Genomic DNA, 18,273 nt, shown 5'->3' with positions numbered 1-18,273 from the left:
TTGTAATTTAAAACAAAACCTTCACCCAAAATCCAAAAAGGACTAGGTTGGGTTACAGATGTCTTATGTATGGTAAATGGGAGGAAGTGGGAGTTGCAGTATGTATAATATTTGATTTACATTTTAAGTATATAATGTTTCTAAAAGTATATTAAATATCTGTCAAAATTGAGCTGATAAATAATGGGAAATTTTTGCTCTTTATTTCAGTTTTTAACTACTTTTTATTCACAATACCTCTATGATTAAAAAAGCAGCTTAGCCTTTTTCTTTTTTTGACAGTGGGGGGGGCACCTCTATAAAGAGTGCATCAAGTGGGCTGTGTACTTAACTTCTAAATTCCTGGGTTATTTTACATAATTCTTAGTCTTTCTCTGACCATACAGACTTTCAAGTTATACTGTTTCACTGGACTGTATGGTAGAGACAGCTACGTTCTTAAGAGATTTTACTTCATTAGCTGTAGTCTTCCAAATATATTTCTGAAACACTCCACAATTCCTTTTTTAAATTTTTTTTTTATTTTGCTTTTATTTATTTATTTTTTTTTTTTTTATTTTGCTTTTAAAAGTATCTATTTATTCATTTGAGGAGAGGGAGAGGCAGTGGGAGAGGGAGAAACTTAAGTAGACCCTATGTTGAGCACAGAGCCTGACATAGGATTCCATCCCATGACCCTGAGATCACAACCCGAGCAAAAACCAAGAGTCAGCTGCTTAACTGACTGCACCACCCAGGTGCCCCTATTTATTTTATTTGAGAGAGAAAGATTTTTAGGGAGCGGTAGGGGGAGAGAGAGAATCTTACCCAGACTCCCTGCTGAGCCCCACTGGGGGCTGGACCCCCAGATCATGACCTGAACCGGATTCAAGAGTCAGTCGCTCAGCCGACTAGGCCACCCAGGCACCCCAACATTTCACGATTCTTTATGGAAAGGGAAGCCAACTGAATATAAATTATTGCCCATCTCCCTTGAATTTATGTGTGTGAGTTATGATGGCTCTAGACTTAAAAGGATTCCGTGTCGTACAGTTAGAGCCAGAGTTACAAACATCCAAGAACTGCTTAAGGCCACTGGCGAACTTCATCCTTAATTATATCCTTGCTTTAATTTGCCCTACTTTGCACTTTTTTAACCTGGTGTTTGCACATGGTAGATAATGGGGTGAATACTTGTGTTAAATGGAAGCAACCTTCTGAGGTTCGTTTGCTTACGACTTCTGGGATTCTTACGTGGTGTTATCTCAAGGTCACCAAAGATCCTGTGACAATTGGGGTGGGGCTACTACTTTTCTGAATTCACTTATTAGTTCTAATAGGTTTTGTCTTGTTTTGGTCCGTGTATGTGGAATCTTTAAGGTTTTCTGCATATAAGATCATATCATCTGCAAAAGGAGATAATTTCACATCTTCCTTTTCAATTTGGGTGTCTTTTATTTCTCATTGTTTCCTAATTGCTCTGGCTAGAACTTCTAGTACTATGTTGGATAGAAGTTACGAAAGTGGGTCTGTTTGCCTCATTCCTTGTCTTGGAAAGCTTTCAGTTTTTCACCAGTGAGTATGATATTCTTTGTCGGATTTTCATATATGGCTTTTATTCCTTTGAGGTAGTTTCCTTCTATTTCCTAGTTTGTTGGGTATTTTTTGCCAGAGAGGGGTGTTGACTTTTGTTAAATGCTTTTTCTGCATCAGTTGAGATGATCATATGTTTTTGCCATCACTCCGTTGATGTGGCGTATTTACATTGATCCATTGTCATGTTACAGGAATAGGTCCCACTTGGCTGTGATGTATAATCCTTTTAATATGTTGCTGAATTCAGTTTGCTAGTATCTTGAAGATTTTATCAATAATCATAGTGGATTTTGGTCTGTAATTTTCTATTATAATGTCTGGCTTTGGTATCAGGGTAATGCTGGCCTCATAGAATGAGTTAAGAAGTGTTACCTCTTCTTCAATTTTTTGGAAAATTTTGAGGATTGGTAAATATTTGGTGGAATTCACCAGGGGAACCATGAGATCCAAGGCTTTTCTTTGTTAGGAGATTTTTTTGAAAAAAAAAAAAGGAGATTTTTTTGATTACTGACTCAATTTCCTTACTAATTATAATTAGTATAATTAGTATTAATACTAATATAATTAATACTAGTATAATTAATAATTATAGGTCTATTCAGATTTTCTGTTCGTGATTTAGTCTTGGTATATTTTGTGTTGCTAGGAGTTTGTCCATTTCATTTAGGCTACCAAATTTGTTAGTGTATATGGTATACTTTTAGACTCCTTTTTATTTCTATAGAATCAGAAATAGCCTTACTTTCATTTCTGGTTTTAGTAATTTTATCTTCTCTTTTTGTCCTAGTCTATCTAGCTAAATTTTGCTGATCTTTTCAAAGACCCAACTTTTGGTTTCATTGATTTTTTTCTATTGTTTTTCTAGTCTCAATTTCATTTATCTCTGCTCTAGTCTTTATTATTTCCTTTATTCTGCTAGCTTTTGAGTTCTTTCTTCTTTTTATAGTTCTTTAAGTTATAAAGTTAGGTTGTTGGTTTGAGATTTTTCTTTTTAAATGTGTTTATAACTATACATTTTCCATTTGCACTGCTTTCACAGCATCCCATATGTTTTGGCAAGTTGTGTTTTCACTTTAATTTGTCTCTAAGTCTGTTCTTTCTTTCATTCTGTCTTTTTCTTCTTTTAGAGAGAGAGAGAGTGCACATGTGTGTGAACGGGGGAGAGGGGCAAAGAGAGACTACAAGAGAGAATCCCAAGTAGACTCCATGCTCAGCATGAAGCCCAACATGAGGCTTGATCTCAGGACTATGAGATCATGAACTGAGCCAAAGACAAGGCTTAACTGACTGAGGTCCCTTATTTGTCTCTAAGTATTTCTTTTTTTTTTTTAAGATTTATTTATTAATGATAGAGAGAGAGAGAGAGAGAGAGAGAGAGGCAGAGACACAGGCAGAGGGATAAGCAGGCTCCATCCCGGGACTCCAGGATCGCGCCCTGGGCCAAAGGCAAGCGCTAAACCACTGAGCCACCCAGGGATCCCCTGTCTCTAAGTATTTCTGACTTCCCTTCTAATTTCTTAGATCCATTGATTGCTTAAAAATGTGTTAATTTCTATAATTTTGTAAAATTTTCAGTTTTCCTTTTGTTATTGGTTTCTTTTCTTTTTTAAAGATTTTATTTTAAGTAGTCTCTACACCCAGCCTGAAGCTTGAACTTACGAGATCAAAACCCACATGTTCCACTGACTGAGCCAGTAAAGCATCCCTTGTTTTTGGTTTCTAATTTCATCCCACCATGGCCAGAGAAAATACTTCGTGTGACATTTATTTTTTCAATCTGTTGAGATTTTGTGACACAGCACATGGTTATCTTGGAAACTTTTATATGTACTTAAATAGAATGTGTATTCTCTTGTTGGGTAGAGTTTTCTGTATATGCCTGTTAGACCTAGTTATTTTATTGTGTTAAGTCCTTTATTTCCTTTTTTATCTTCTGTTTAGTTGTTTTATCCATTATTGTGATTAGGGTATTGAAGTCTCCAACTATTATTGTAGAACTGTCTGTCTCTCCTTTCAATTCTGTCAGTTTTGCTTAAAATTTTTTGATTTTTTATCATTAGGTGTGTAGATGTTTATAATTGTTATATATCAACTTGCTATATTGAACCTTTTATTAGTATACACTGTTCTTTCTTTCCTGTAAGCTCTTTTGACTTAAGTCTATTTTGTTTTTAATGTAGCCATTCTTGCTCTCTTTTGGTTACTATTTGTAGGGAATATCTTCTTCCTTTTATATTCAGCTTGTTTGGTCTTTGGATCTCAAATGAGTCTCTTATATATGGCATATATTTGGACCTTGTATTTTTTGATCCATTCTTCCGATTTTTGTCTTTTGAGTGGAGAGTTTAATCCATTTATATTTAAAGTAATTGTTAATAAGGAAGTACTTTTGTCATTATGTTATTTGTTTTTTTATGCCTTATAATTTTTTTGTCCCTTATTTCCTGTATTGCTGCTGCCTTTTGTGTTTATTTGACTTTCTGTAGTAAAATGTTCAAATTCTTTTCTTATTTCCTTTTACGTATATCTAGAAATTTTCTTTGTGGTTACCATGGGGATTACATTTAAAATTGTAAAATTATAACTCTTTAATTTGAATTTGTGCCAGCTTAACTTCAATACTGTACTAAAACTCTGCTTCTTTACAGCTCTGTCCCCAGCCCTTTTGGTTGTTGATGTCACAAATTACTTTATACGTTGTATGTCTAAAACAAACTAACGCTATTTAAAAATGCATTAGTCTCTTCAATCATTTACAAAACATGGTATGGAGTTATAAGCCAAAGTTACAGTAATACTAGCTCTTACACTAATAATTTAAACTTTTTCTTTAAATAATACCACTGACTATTGCTCATCTATTTACCTTTATTGAGATCTTTATTTTTCCGTATGGTTTTGAGTTACTGTCTAGTGTCCTTTAATTCCACCTTGTAGAACTCTCTCTAGCATTTCTTACAGGGCAGATCTTGTGATCATGACTCCCTCAGCTTTTCTTTATCTGGAAATATCTTCACTTATTTCTCATGTGGAGGGCAACTAGTGTTATATCATAGTTCAATACTAGATACCATACAGGTAGAAATCAATATTTTTACCTAGAGAATAAGAAAGAAGATTAAATACAAGGTAATCTTGTCAAGGTTAATTTGTCTTTAATTCTCAACAATTGAAGTAATAACATTGAGCAAAACTGATATTTATCTAGTGGGTGAAGGTGCAAAGAATATTCTTTGTAAGAATAAATCCTTTTTGGTAATATACATAGATGCTATAAAGTTCAAAAGATACCAAAAGTAATGCAATAAAAAATCCTTTTGTCCTGTGCTCCCCACCCCTCATCATTTTTTTTTTCTGCAGAGGCAACTGGTTACCGTGTGTGTGTGTGTGTGTGTGTGTGTATCCTTTCAGAGCAATAGATTATTTCTAAAAACTAATAATAACATACAATGTTGTGAGCCTTGCTCCCATTTAACAATATATCAACATTTTTTCCATATTGATATTTTAAGAACTACCTATTTTTTAAAGACTAATTTGTAAACCACTCTGAGATTGTATCATATTTATTTAGCTATTTCCCTATTGATGAATATTTAGATTGTTTCCAATTCTTTTGCTACTTCAAAAACAGTATATTAAGAATCTTTATATATTTATCATTTTTCATATCTGCAAATATTTCCAAAGAATGAAGTCCTGGGTCAAAATAATTGCAAATCTTTTCAAAGTTTTATTTTATTTGAGAGAAAGAGAGAAAATATGGGGGGAGAGGGGCAGAAGGGCAGTGGGGCAGAGGAGGAGAGAATCCCAAGCAGAGCCCTGTGGAGTGTGGAGCCCCACATGGGGCTTAGTCTCACCATCCTGAGATCAGCACCAGAGCCTAAACCAAGAGTTGGATACTCAACCAACTGCACCACCCAGGTGCCATGTGATTTTTTTTAAAGATTTTATTTATTTATTTGAGAGAGAGAAAGAGAACATGAGCAGAGGGGAGGGGCAGAGGGAGAGAGAGAGAAGAAAACTCCATGCTGAGCAGGGATCCTAACATGGAGTTCAATCCTAAAACCCCTGGATCACAACCTGAACCAAAGGCAGATGCTTAACCAACTGAGCCATCCAGGCATCCCTAATTGCAATTTTGATAGATGCTCCTATATATGTGAAATTAAGCAGATTTTCTTAGCAAATATACTTCTTAGCAAAGTACATTTATATTTACATTTTATATTTTTATGGATTTGTATTTCTGTATTTATATTTACATTTCTTTTTAGTCATTGGTCCTTTTCTTGCTGTCCATGATGTGACTTGTATTTTTTCGCAATTTGTCATTTGATTTTTGATTTTGTATAGAGTTTTTTTTTAAACCATGTAGAACTTTGTTTTATGTAGTCAAATTTATCAAAAATTTTTATTCTGTTTTTGTGATGTAGTGGATTAAGAACATGAATTATGGAGTGCAGGTGCTCAGATTCAAATCTTAGGGCTGCCACTTACTAGCAGTATGTTTCTGGGCGAGTTACTTAACCTCTCTGTGCTGGAGTCTCCTCCTCTGTGAAGCTGGGATAATAATAGGACTTGACTCATCATAGAGTTCTTGTGAGAATTAAGAGTTAACATTTGTAAAGTGGTAGAGCACATAGGAAAAAGTCTACGTAAATGTTTACAGTTGTGTCAGTCAGCACAGATTAGGTGATGCTGCAGTAACTAATAACCCCAACATCTCAGTGGCTTGTAACAAAGATTTATATATATATATTTAAACGATTTTTTAAAAGATTTTATTTATTCATGAGAAACACACACACACACACAGAGAAAGGCAGAGACACAGGCAGAGGGGGAAGCAGGCTCCATGCAGGGAGCGCGATGTGGGACTCGATCCAGGGTCTCCAGGATCACACCCTGGGCGGAAGGTGGCGCTAAAATGCTGAGCCACCCAGGCTGCCCTAAAGATTTATATTTTAAACACACTACATGTACATCAAAGATCAACTAAAGCTCTGCTCTACATTGTCTTCCCTTGGACCCAAGGTGATGGAACTTATTTTGGTATATGGTTGGTCTGTGGCACAGAGAAAAGAGATTGTGGTGAAGCACATCGTGGCTCAAGGTACCTACTTGGAAGCAATACACATTGCTTCTCATCTTATTGGCCAAAGCAAGTCACATGGCTACTCTTGAGTTCAACAAGATAAGCATGTATTTTCCTTCCGGGGCATGAACATCCAAACAAGGCCATCATAGGCAAGGAAACTGGAATGTTTAAGAGATAGTTATGCAATCTACTGCAGCCCTTCTCTTTTTTTTTTTTTTTTAAGATTTTATTTATTTATTCATGATAGAAAGAGAGAGAGAGAGGCAGAGACATAGGCAGAGGGAGAAGCAGGCTCCATGCAGGGAGCCCGACGTGGGACTAGATCCCGGGACTCCAGGATCGTGCCCTGGGCCAAAGGCAGGCGCTAAACCGCTGAGCCACCCAGGGATCCCCCTACTGCAGTCCTTCTCATTCTCTTGCATCCTATGTGGGCCTCTACACCAAGATTGTAAAAAATACTTCCCATGAATGTGTGCCCCAAGGAGGGCCCAGAAGATACTCCCTTCAATGAGGTATGATGAAATGTGCTGATAGGAACAGCTGCTTCCTTCAGAAACTTTGCAGGAGGTGTCCCCTGCAGGCTGAGAATGGCGGTGAGCAATGCTGCCACTTAAGTGGATTTCCTGATCTCAGAGGCCAAGTGACAGTGTTTCATACCAGAGACAGTAGGCATGGTTACTGCAATTGGCAGCAGGCCCGCGGTGGCAAATAGAATGCTTTGACTTCTGAGGATCTTTGATGGAGCCCCTGTCAATGACGTCGATGGTCAGCCTGCTAAAACATAATTTGATTTACGTAATTGGAAGGTGCCAGGTAAGCAGAGATCTAATTTGGGTCACTATCTTAGAATCATGGCCTTTCACCCAGTTCCAAGGTCTGAGCTGGTTCACAGACCTGGACCTCTTTGACACTGCTCCAAGTATATGCTCAACATCTTTCCTCAATCCCCAAGAGACCGATGGCCATTACTATGGGCTTCTTTGGAGGCAACATACAGGACATTTGAGTTTACTGCTGTGACCTATTTAGGAAGGAACTTGTTAGGCTGCCAGTTTGGAGTGAGGCCCAGAGCAAGAGAAGGTCTGTGGCAAGTTCAGGCCGTAGTACGTGGTGTTCTAGCACATGGACATGCCTGAAGTGTCTAGGACAGATGGATGCTGTATGGAGACTTCAGGAAACCCCACTAGCAGAATTGCAGTGCACACCCCTGGAGTTTGGGGGCAAAGCCATACCCTTTTCTGCAAATAACTATTTTTTCTTTGTGAAATAGCTTAAATTGTTACTGGCCTCTGACAGAAACTAAATGTTTGATAATGTGGTTGAGCTGCTCATCATGAAGTGGCAGGATTGAGGATGGCTCATGAAAGTTCTAAGAACAGAGCAAAAAATTTTGTTTTATAAGTATGATGGGAGAAAATGGAAAAATCCTAGAGTACTCCCAAGCCCTAGTAGAGTTGGACAATGGGGTAGAAATAGCCGTGAGGGGCATCTGGGTGGCTCTGGTTGAGCATCTCTCTTTGGCTCAGAACGTGATCCCAGGGTCCCAGGATCGAGTCCCGCATCGGGCTCCCCACAAGGAGCCTGCTTCTCCCTCTGCCTGTGTCCGTGCCTCTCTCTCTCTCTGTCTCTCATGAATAAATAAATAAATAATCTTAAAAAAAAAAAGAAAAACAAATGGCTGCGAAATCTAGGAGGCAGCTTCTACTACTTACGGGAAACCCCAGCATGGTGTAGGGAGAAATCAGATGTTCTGTATCTGACTGTGGTAGACGACACCGTGGAGCTACAGTAGGGCCTGGAGTGCGTCTGGCAATTTGGCTACAGCTCCAAGTGACTGGGCACCCCTCAGTTCTCATCTCTAATACTTTTGCAGGGAAGGGCTTCTCTGCACCCAGGGTGAAGTCCAGCTTGCCATCACGTGCTCCTGTGGCACCCTGTACTTCCCCTTCTTCAAGGCTAATTTTCAGGGAAAGTTAAAAGTGTCTCTTGTGCAGATAGAAATTAATGAGATGGAAGGAGTGTACCAGACAGGGAAAGAAAAACTATAAAAATGAACTAGGCAGATATAAAAGTAACTGGAGTTTTAAAAAATGATAGTATTTTAAAAATATAATCTTTGGGGCACCTGGGTGGCTCAGGCAGTTAAGCGCTTGACTCTTGATTTTGGCCCAGGTCACAATCTTGGGGATGCAAGCCCTGCATCGGGCTCTATGCTCAGTGTGGAGTCTGCTTGAGATCCTCTCTCCCTCTCCCGCTGCCTCTCCCCCTGCTCAAGGGAGCTCTCTCTCTCTCTCAAATAAAGAAAAATAAATCTTTAAAAACATAATCTGTAAAATGGGAAAAATATTACTGGAGGTTAAATCGAAGGCAAATGGTTGAAGAGAGAATTAGTAAACTGGAAACCAGATTGAAAGACATTTCTTCACATATAGCATGAGACAAGGAGATGGGAAGCTTCTGGGGACAAAGATTGGCTGTGGTCATGGGTTCCAGACCTCCAGCACTGGCAGTACCAAGGTGCCATTGGAAGTCTGAGCAGTCAGAGGATTTTCTTTCCCAGTTCTTTCCCAGTGACACTCCTGATTGGGGCTGTCACACTGCAGCTGTTCACATGTAGCCGGTACCTAGGTATTGTTCAAAACCATCTATAACCAGGCCTGCGTCTTTCCTTCCTCTGCCCGTAGGGAAATCCCAGTGATGCCAGGTGTGGCTTGAAGGAGAGGTAGCAGTGCGGCAGAACGACATGGCCCGGGAGTCGGAGCCACCTCCTCTTGCCTTCGGCAGCTGCCTGCACTTGACACCCCAGAACTTCCACATACCGCGCTCCACCGCCAGGCGTCCTGTCTCCTCTCTGGCCCTTTTACTTCACACTCAGTTAAATCCTCAAGCCCTGTGGATTTTATACTAATATCTCTTCCACGCATCCCCTTTCCCCATGGGCTCTCTTGTGGTCAGGCCTCCTAGACGGCTGAAAGAGCCTCTGCTGTGTCCCCACCTCCCTTGACTGGCCTCCTGTCATTGCACGTGTCATTCTGTCCAGAACCTTTCTGCATGGCCAGCGTGGCAATGTCCTCCCTGCTCCTTCTCCTCAGCACAGAGGCCAAACTCCTCAGCATGGCACCCAGGGTTTCGTACTCTTGTCTTGATGCACTTCTTGGCCTTCATCTCTTGTTCTTTTCTAAACTGAACTCCAAATTCCAGCCATCTTGGAAAATGTTTGACTTCCTGAAAGTGTTCTGTATTCTCCCTTCTAGGCATTAGCACGTGATCTTTCCTTTGTCTTGAAAGGGTTTCTTTCTCCTTTATTTGCCCTTTGCCTTTTTTTTTTTTTTAAAGAATTTATTTATTCATGAGAGACACACACACACACACACAGAGAGAGAGAGAGAGGCAGAGACACAGGCAGAGGGAGAAGCAGGCTCCATGCAGGGAGCCTGATGTGAGACTCGATCCTGGGTCTCTAGGATCACACCCTGGGCTGAAGGCAGCACTAAACCACTGGGCCACCGGGGCTGCCCCCCATTGCCCTTCTGATACCAATTCATTCAAAATACATTTATTGAGCATCTACTGCATGCAAAGCACAGTGCTTAGGTGTTCTTTCCTCCAGGAAACAAACCTTATCTTCCAAGAATGGATGAGATGCTTTTCTTCCGTGCTTTCTGTACTATCTCATGCTTGCTCCAGTGATATATTGGAATAACATATATGATCTATACAACCAGTACTTCTCTGTCTCTCTCACTGAATTGTAAGGTCCTGGAAGGCAGGGAATGTTCTTATTCAGACTAGCTAGCATGCCACCTGGCACATAGTAGGTACACACGAAATGCTTAATAGGTGGATCAGTTCATGAATGAGCTGGTTAGGTTTTGAGATCCTTTTTTTTTCTTTTTAAAAAATATTTTATTTTATTTATTTATTCATGAGAGACACAGAGAGGCAGAGACACAGGCAGAGAGAGAAGCAGGCTCCTCACAGGGAGCCTGATATGGGACTCGATCCTTGAACTGGGATCACACCCTGAGCCAAAGGCATACACTCAACCACTGAGCTACCCAGGCGTCCCAAGGTTTTGAGATCCTTAACACTATAACACACACACACACATACACACACACAACATACATAATGAAAATACAGGGGATTCCTGGGTGGCTCAGCAGTTTAGCGCCTGCCTTTGGCCCAGGGCGCGATCCTGGAGTCCCAGGATCGAGTCCCACGTCGGGCTCCCGGCATGGAGCCTGCTTCTCCCTCCTCCTGTGTCTCTGCCTCTCTCTCTCTCTATGTCTATCATAAATAAATAAATACATCTTAAAAAAGAAAATACATAGGAGTAATTAATATATACACATGGTGATAAATAATACATATTTATTTAACAATATAAAAAAACAAAATATAAGTAAAGTTGAAACAATTTAAATGACTAATAGGCCATCAAACAAGTTTACCATAGTTGTAGACTTAAGTTGCTTCCAAATGTTTGTTGGTATCCTATGATGAACATCTATGCACATAAAGATGTTTTTAAATATTTGATTACCAATTTTTTAAAAAAGCCCAGAGGTTAAAAAAAGTTTAAAAACTCCCGATAGATATTTTCAAAGATGTTCTACCAATGTTTATTCTCACCAGGGGGTGATAATGATTTTTTTGCACTTGTTTTAATTTTATGGCTAGCAAAGTCGCAGCTCACAGGTTTTTGAAGTTGAAATATTGGAAGGTAATTATGTCTGTCTTCAAATCTGACTTGACTCTAAATATTGATTCTGAATTCTAAGCTGAGAGACTGGTTGTCTGATCCCGGGCAGCAATTCTTCTTTTAATATGAAATAAAGCCTTTGCTACTATTTAAATAAATTGTCAAAGTTTAAGGTGATTTAACAGTTCACTGAGACGTGAATGAGAAATTGATAAAATGAGTAAGCAAGGAAATAACTTGAAAAAGCAAATAGATCTTCAGATACTTGGTAAAGCTATAAATGCCATCCCAAGAGAAGTGGTTCTAGTAGGCTGGAGGATTAGGCATGAAGAAATTCAGCCGTGCCAACCGTGCCAAATTCACATGTCCTGAAAATTCAAGAAGGTGCAGGTGTGCATAAGAATATTTTCTTTTAAATTATTCCATTTTGCAACTTTATTGCAAGTGAACAAGTCAAATGGAAGGGGATCTCAGAAGCCTTCCTCCCCTTCAATGCCATGATTTATGAACTACTTGAACTACTACTCCTGCCTCATAGTAGAACAGAACATACCAAAGCTTCAAGCCTTTTCCTCTTGGAGGTATTTCTTTGAACTTGTAATGCTCATGCTTGAGACTCATCCTTGCTACAACGTCCTATTACAGAAAGGTACTAATGGTTCCATGCATGTCCTCAGGTCACTCACTGTCATAATGTTAGCGTTGAGGGGAAAGAAGATCTGATCTTATCAGGCATCCTGGTTCCAGTGATAGGTCTGCTCTCTACCAATCATTAGTTAAGTAGGTCACAAACCTCCCAGGGGTTCAGTTCTTCACTCACTAATTGGAGATAATATCCACCAACTTTCTCCTAGCGTTAAAGTGAGAAGCAGATGCGAGGTACTTTGTGACTATAACATTGGCTCATTTTGCAATGTTGCATTATGAGCAGGGGTCCTTCCCAGTGTTCAGAATTTGATGACCGAGTGGGGCTGACCACCCAACGTGGACCTCTGCAGTACCCACTTTAAGGTCTTTGGATCCCTATGTCCATCTCTTCTGCTTCCTCACCCCTTCCCTGACCTGGAACAATCCTGCTGCTTGTCCCTTAGACATTTTTCCATTACCAGAGGCCCTGGAATGTGGATTCCCAGATACTTGTAGCAGGTGACAGGGAAGTTTCACCCCTGTCCATGCCTTTAGGGCAGCAGGACATGGTGCAGCGTTTCTCAAACTAGAGCCTGTGAACAACATTGTAAAATGTGTGTTTTCATTTCATGTATTTAAACAAATATATATATATTCTGGGTCGTCACCATGACTGCCTTAAAGCTAAGGGTTGCCATGTGATTTCTGCTTCCACCCTCTTTGTTTATGCACATATATGTATGTGTATATGTATGTATATATATGTATTTTTAAAGATTTTATTTATTCATGAGAGACACAGAGAGAGGCAGAGACACAAGCAGAGGGAGATGCAGGCTCCCTGCAAGGAGCCCAGTGGGACTTGAACCGAGGACCCCAGGATTACACCCTGAACCGAAGGCAGACCGGTTGAGCCACCCAGGCGTCCCAGTCTAATTTTTTTTTTTTTAAAAGGCTGTGTACATCACTCAAGTTGGAGAAGCTCCGAGGTAGTACAGTGAGCATCAGCCACAGAAGTCAGGTTATCTAAGTTCTAGCTGGGCTTTGACTAGCGTTAATCACCTGAGGGACTCTGGGCGAGTGGTCTCACCTCTGTACGCCTCAGCTGGCTCCTCTGCGGGATGGAGGGGTTTGATTATATGCTCTTTTGACTCTCTGCCGGCTCGAACTTCTCTTCTTTAAGAGGTTAAAGCCCTCCCTGGGGAAGGCGGCCTGGCTTGTGCCATTCGTACCCTGAGAACGAAGGCTGAGGTCGCTGTGACTTTAGCGGGAAGGTGTCCAGAGCACCAGGAGGCTGCTTCTGGCTGCCCCGATGCCCAGGGCAGGAGGAGGAGGCCTCGGCAGGTGTCCCTGATGCAGACACAGGTGCACACCTTGGCTTACCCTGCTGCACCGCGAGGATTCCTTATGGGCAGGGTTGCGGGGTGGTCATCAAGAGCAGGGGTTCTCAGTCCAGCGACCTTCCGGAGCCCCATCCCACCCGGGAACTGGGTTGACGTGGGACCCCTGCTGCCGTTGGGCCTGCAGCAGCTCCCCCTGGGGTGGGCCGCAGAGAGACGGCCTGAAAGCAGCTGAGGACTGATCCTTGGGGTGGGCTGGGTGCATTCCTGGAAGATGCTCCCAGGCAGAGGTGCAGCTGTGACCAAAGTCCCAGGGTCTTTGGAAGGTCAGCCTGGAGAATTCCAGACGGATCCTCCTCCTCCCCTCTCCTCTCCCCTCGCCACCCCCCTTCTCCAACAGCTCAACCTCACCGAGCACCTCCCATGCTTGAGTCTCAGGCTCTCCTATGCATCATCTCATTGTATCCTCGCTGCGCATCCTCTGCAGCAAGTACTTTTATTATTTTATTTGCACATTTTCCTACGAGGGCTCTGAGGCGCAGAGGTCCTGGGTGCCCCTCTGCATGTGTAGAAGAGGCCCAGGGTACCAGGCCCTCAGGCGGCCGGGCTGGGGTGCTTGGGTGTGCGCACGGATGCGAGGACAGGGGAAAGCGGGTGAACGGCCTGGACCCCAGGCCCTCCCCAGGGTGGGAGGGTGAATGGTGGGGCTCCGGCAACGACTGTGGCAGAAATAAAGACCCCCTAGGCCTGCGTCTGCAGCAGGGAGCTGAGCCGTGCTGGCTGCCTGGACCCCTCCGGAGAGGACAAGGGGGTCCCCAGGCACCTGTTCCTGATGCGCAAGGGCCGCAGCCTGGGGGTGGGGGGGCGAGGGGAAGGGCCAGCGGGCCGCCACCTGGGGGCGCTCCTGAGCGCGGCGGGGCCGGGACGCGAACCCGCAAACCTGCGAACCCCGTGCGGGCACCGGGGCCTAGGAGGCCGGACTCAGGGCGCAGCAGCCCCCTGGCAGGCTCACTTCTCAGCAAGGAAGTAAATAATAAATACAAGAAAAAGTTTATAAAATGGTTTACTTGGGGACCCCTGGGTGGCTCAGCGGTTGAGCGGCTGCCTTTGGCCCAGGGCGTGACCCCGGGGTCCTGGAATCGAGTCCCGCTCAAGCTCCCTGCATGGAGCCTGCTTCTCCCTCTGCCTGTGTCTCTGCTCCTCTCTCTCTGTCTCTCCTGAATAAATAAATCTTAAAAAAAAAAAAAAAAAAAAAAGGTTTTCTCTTCCTTCCCCTGCTTAGAGTTTGCAGATAAAAATGCCAGACCTGCTTGATGGAATTTGCAGACACAAATGTAAAACCGTAGGGCCTGGATTAGGCTGGTTGAGCATCTGCATGTTATGCCATGATGTAACCATGAAAGGTCTTCAATCTGAAAAAGGACAGATCTGCTCTTGCGTGGTTTTTTTTTTTTTAAGATTTTATTTATTTATTTATTTATTTTATTTTATTTATGAGAGACCAGAGAGAGAGAGAGAGAGAGAGAGAGAGAGAGAGGCAGAGACACAGGCAGAGGGAGAAGCAGGCTCCATGCAGGGAGCCCGATGCGGGACTCGATCCCAGGACCCCAGGATCACACCCTGGGCGGAAGGCGGCACTAAACCACTAAGCTACCGGGGCTGCCCTGTTGTTTTGTTTTTATTCACACACAAGCACACAAGGTTCACATACCAGGCTGCTAGTTTTAAAACTGAGAGCTCCAGGGACCCCTGGGTGACTCAGCGGTGAAGCACCTGCCTTCGGGCCAGGGCGTGACCCCGGGGTCTCGGGCTCAGCCCCAAATCGGGCTCCCTGCGGGGAGCCTGCTTCTCCCTCTGCCTGTGTCTCTCATGAATAAGTAAATAAAACAACAACAACACAACCTGAGAGTCCCAAAGCCTGTCTCCACCCACCGGAGTCCCTCACAGATCCCAAGACCTCTCCTCCCCACCATCCCTGCTGATAGGAGCAAGGAGAGGACCTGCTTTGCTGTGTGTTGGGGGAGGAGGGCCCCATTCAGACCTTGGGCCAGGGCTCATTTATCTTAGATTTACCACTGGTGCCTGTTAACAACTTTTACATATTTTGCCCCTATAACCGCTCTGGTCCCTGGCAGTGGGAATGCAAGTCGAGGGAGTACTGTGTGTGGAGTTAATAAGGAGCAGGGGCCACTGGAGATGGGTTTCTAGCACCTGGTCAATCCCCTGAAGTCCTAATGGGCTTCCAGTTCCTTCTTTCTTCTCCAGTTCCCCAGCCGGCTCTCAGTTTCTGGGCTACTGTGATGTCTACGCTGCTGTTCCTCAGGTCAGAGGATGGTCGTGAATCTCTTTTCCTCCACCCTTTCCTGAAAGGCTCCTCAAACCACTGAAAAACAGTTTTGAAGATCTACCAAATGAAACTTCCAGTTTCTTTATGATAGCTTCGCAATAAGAGTTGCACACATTTTGTAGAACATTAGGAATTAAAACAATCCCCCAGAACGCAAATGCGGTAGCATAAAAAGAGGCCCCAGTAGAGTGGGAAGCCCAGATTGTCTGACACACTTGACTTCGAGCAGCTCAAAGCTTGCCAGCCGCACGTGACCGCTTGTTCCGCTGGCCCGGAGTCACCCTCTTCCCCGGCTAGGGGACTGGAGGCACAAGGAGGAGCTGTGTGATTTGGGCAGGTGCGAATAGGGTACTTGATGGAGTATTGCTACCGACATGCAGGTTTTGTTTAAGGGCCTCAGAGCTGGAACTAGAGCTCGCTTTGTCTCATCCCCAATCCATGTTCATTCCTTAACAATTCTTTTTCAAAAAACAGTCTTAAAATAATGAAACCCCTGCCCTCTACCCCTCTCTCTGCCCTGCCAACCCGACTCACAGGGGATAATCTCTAATAACATTTTGCTACATGTCTTTTCAGACCTTTTTTCTTTTTCCTGTGTGTACGTGTAATTTTTGAACTAAATGTGGGATTATATTTATATTTTTCAGCAGCTTGCTTTTTTTTTTTTTTTTTTTTTTTAAGAGAGAAAGATAGAGAATCTTAAGCAGGCTCCAAGCCCAGGGTGGAGCCCGACACGGGGCTCGATCTCAGAACCCTCAACTGAAAACCAGAGTCAGACTCTTAATGGACTGAGCCCCCCAGGTGGCCCAGCAGCTTGTTTTCTTAATTCAACAATACATGATGACTCTTCTCTCATGTCATTACTTACATATCTGCTTCATTCTCCCTTACCCCAGTTTATAATGACTATGTTGCGTGTTCCTACGTACACTACACATGTTTCAACTGTACAATTTGCCCGGTTCTGACATATGTGTATAGTTGTGAGGTGACCACCAACAACAGGCAACAAGATAACATTTCATCAAACCAGGACATTTCCATTACTTTTAGAAGTTTCTTCATGCCGCTTGGTGATTCATCCATTGCATAGAAGCAGGATTGATAAAACACTTCATTCTTTTTAATGGTTAGCAAATTCGGACTCATGATGAGATTCAAAAATGGTGCCAGTTCTTTGCAACTCCTTCCACTGGGAAGCAGAGTCCATTTGCCTCCCACACCCTGGCCTGCCCGTGGAGACTCTTGACACACAGTGCAGGAGAAGGGACCTGTGACTTCTAAGGTGAGGTCAGCAGCCTCTGGGAACAGTCTCGCTAAGCTTCAAGCCACTGTCAGAAGCCCAAATACTCCTCATGCTAGAGAGAGCCCTTGGAGAGACCACATGAGGATGTGAAGATGGGCAGCCCAGTCCCCAGCTGTCCAGCCCCTAGTCATTTGAGTCAACCCCACCTATGATAGCTCCACACCTGTGAGTGAGATAGATCTTTTCTAACATGCCCCTGTAGACATTTCTGAGGCTCCCAATTATGAAAGATAACAATAACAAAATGGTGGGGTTTTTTTTAAGGGCATAGTTTTTTGGTTTAGTCTGCTAGGTAGCAATAGACAATGGGAACAAAACTATTCCTTTATTGAAAAATATTTAGGTGGTGTCCATTTTTTTCTCCATTACCAACTATCCTCTACATGTACCCTTTTTTTTTCACGTGTAGGAAATTTTCAGAGATAGAGTTGCTGGATCAAAGAGCTATCTTGGGGCACCTGGGTGGCTCGGTTGGTTAAATGTCCAAAGCTTGATTTTGGCTCTGGTTAGGATCTTGTGGGTGGTGAGACTGAGCCCTGTGTGGGGGCTCCACGTTCAGCAGGGGTCAGCTTGGAGATTCTCCTCCTCTGCCCCTCCCCCCCATGGGCACCCATGCTTGCTCTGTCTCTCTCAAATAAATAAATTTTAGAAAAATTAAAAAAATTAAAAAATAAAAAAAAAAGAGTTCTCTTCTCCCTCTCTTTCTTCCCATTTTTCCAGCCTCTGACTTGGTAGGGGTTGGCAAATTTCTCTCTAGAAAGAGCATATCACTTACCAGATTTCTCCACTGTAAAGTTAATATCTCTATCCCCCATTGTTGCTAATAAAAACCTCGTGGGAGATCATTTGATACAATGCAAATTTCTGGTTATTCTGAAACTTTCACCCACTAATTTTAGAATCCATTCTTACATCTTGCCTGTTGATTATTACCATTTTCCTCACTGTATATTTATTAAAGATTAGAATTCCTCTGTAGAGCTATCTCATTATTCAATCATTTATTTTTATCAGTATGGACTCACAGATACTGACTTATTCTTTAAGTTATGGAATATAGAACTTTTAGTCTACAAATTACCCAATACTATAGCTGTTTTGTTGCTCAAAACTGCAATGTGGGAGCTCCTGGGCGGCTCAGTGGGTTAAGGCATCTGCGTTTGGCTCAGGTCATGATGTCAGGGTCCTGAGGTCGAGCCCCACCTCTGACTTGTCTGGGAGCCTGCTTTTCCCTCTCCCTCTGCCGCTCTCCCTAATTATTCTCTCTCTCTC

Source organism: Vulpes vulpes, chromosome 6 (genome assembly GCF_048418805.1).
Source record: "Vulpes vulpes isolate BD-2025 chromosome 6, VulVul3, whole genome shotgun sequence".
NCBI lineage: Eukaryota > Metazoa > Chordata > Mammalia > Carnivora > Canidae > Vulpes > Vulpes vulpes.
The sequence above is the reverse complement of the archived record's forward strand: the minus strand, read 5'-3'. Positions refer to the sequence as shown.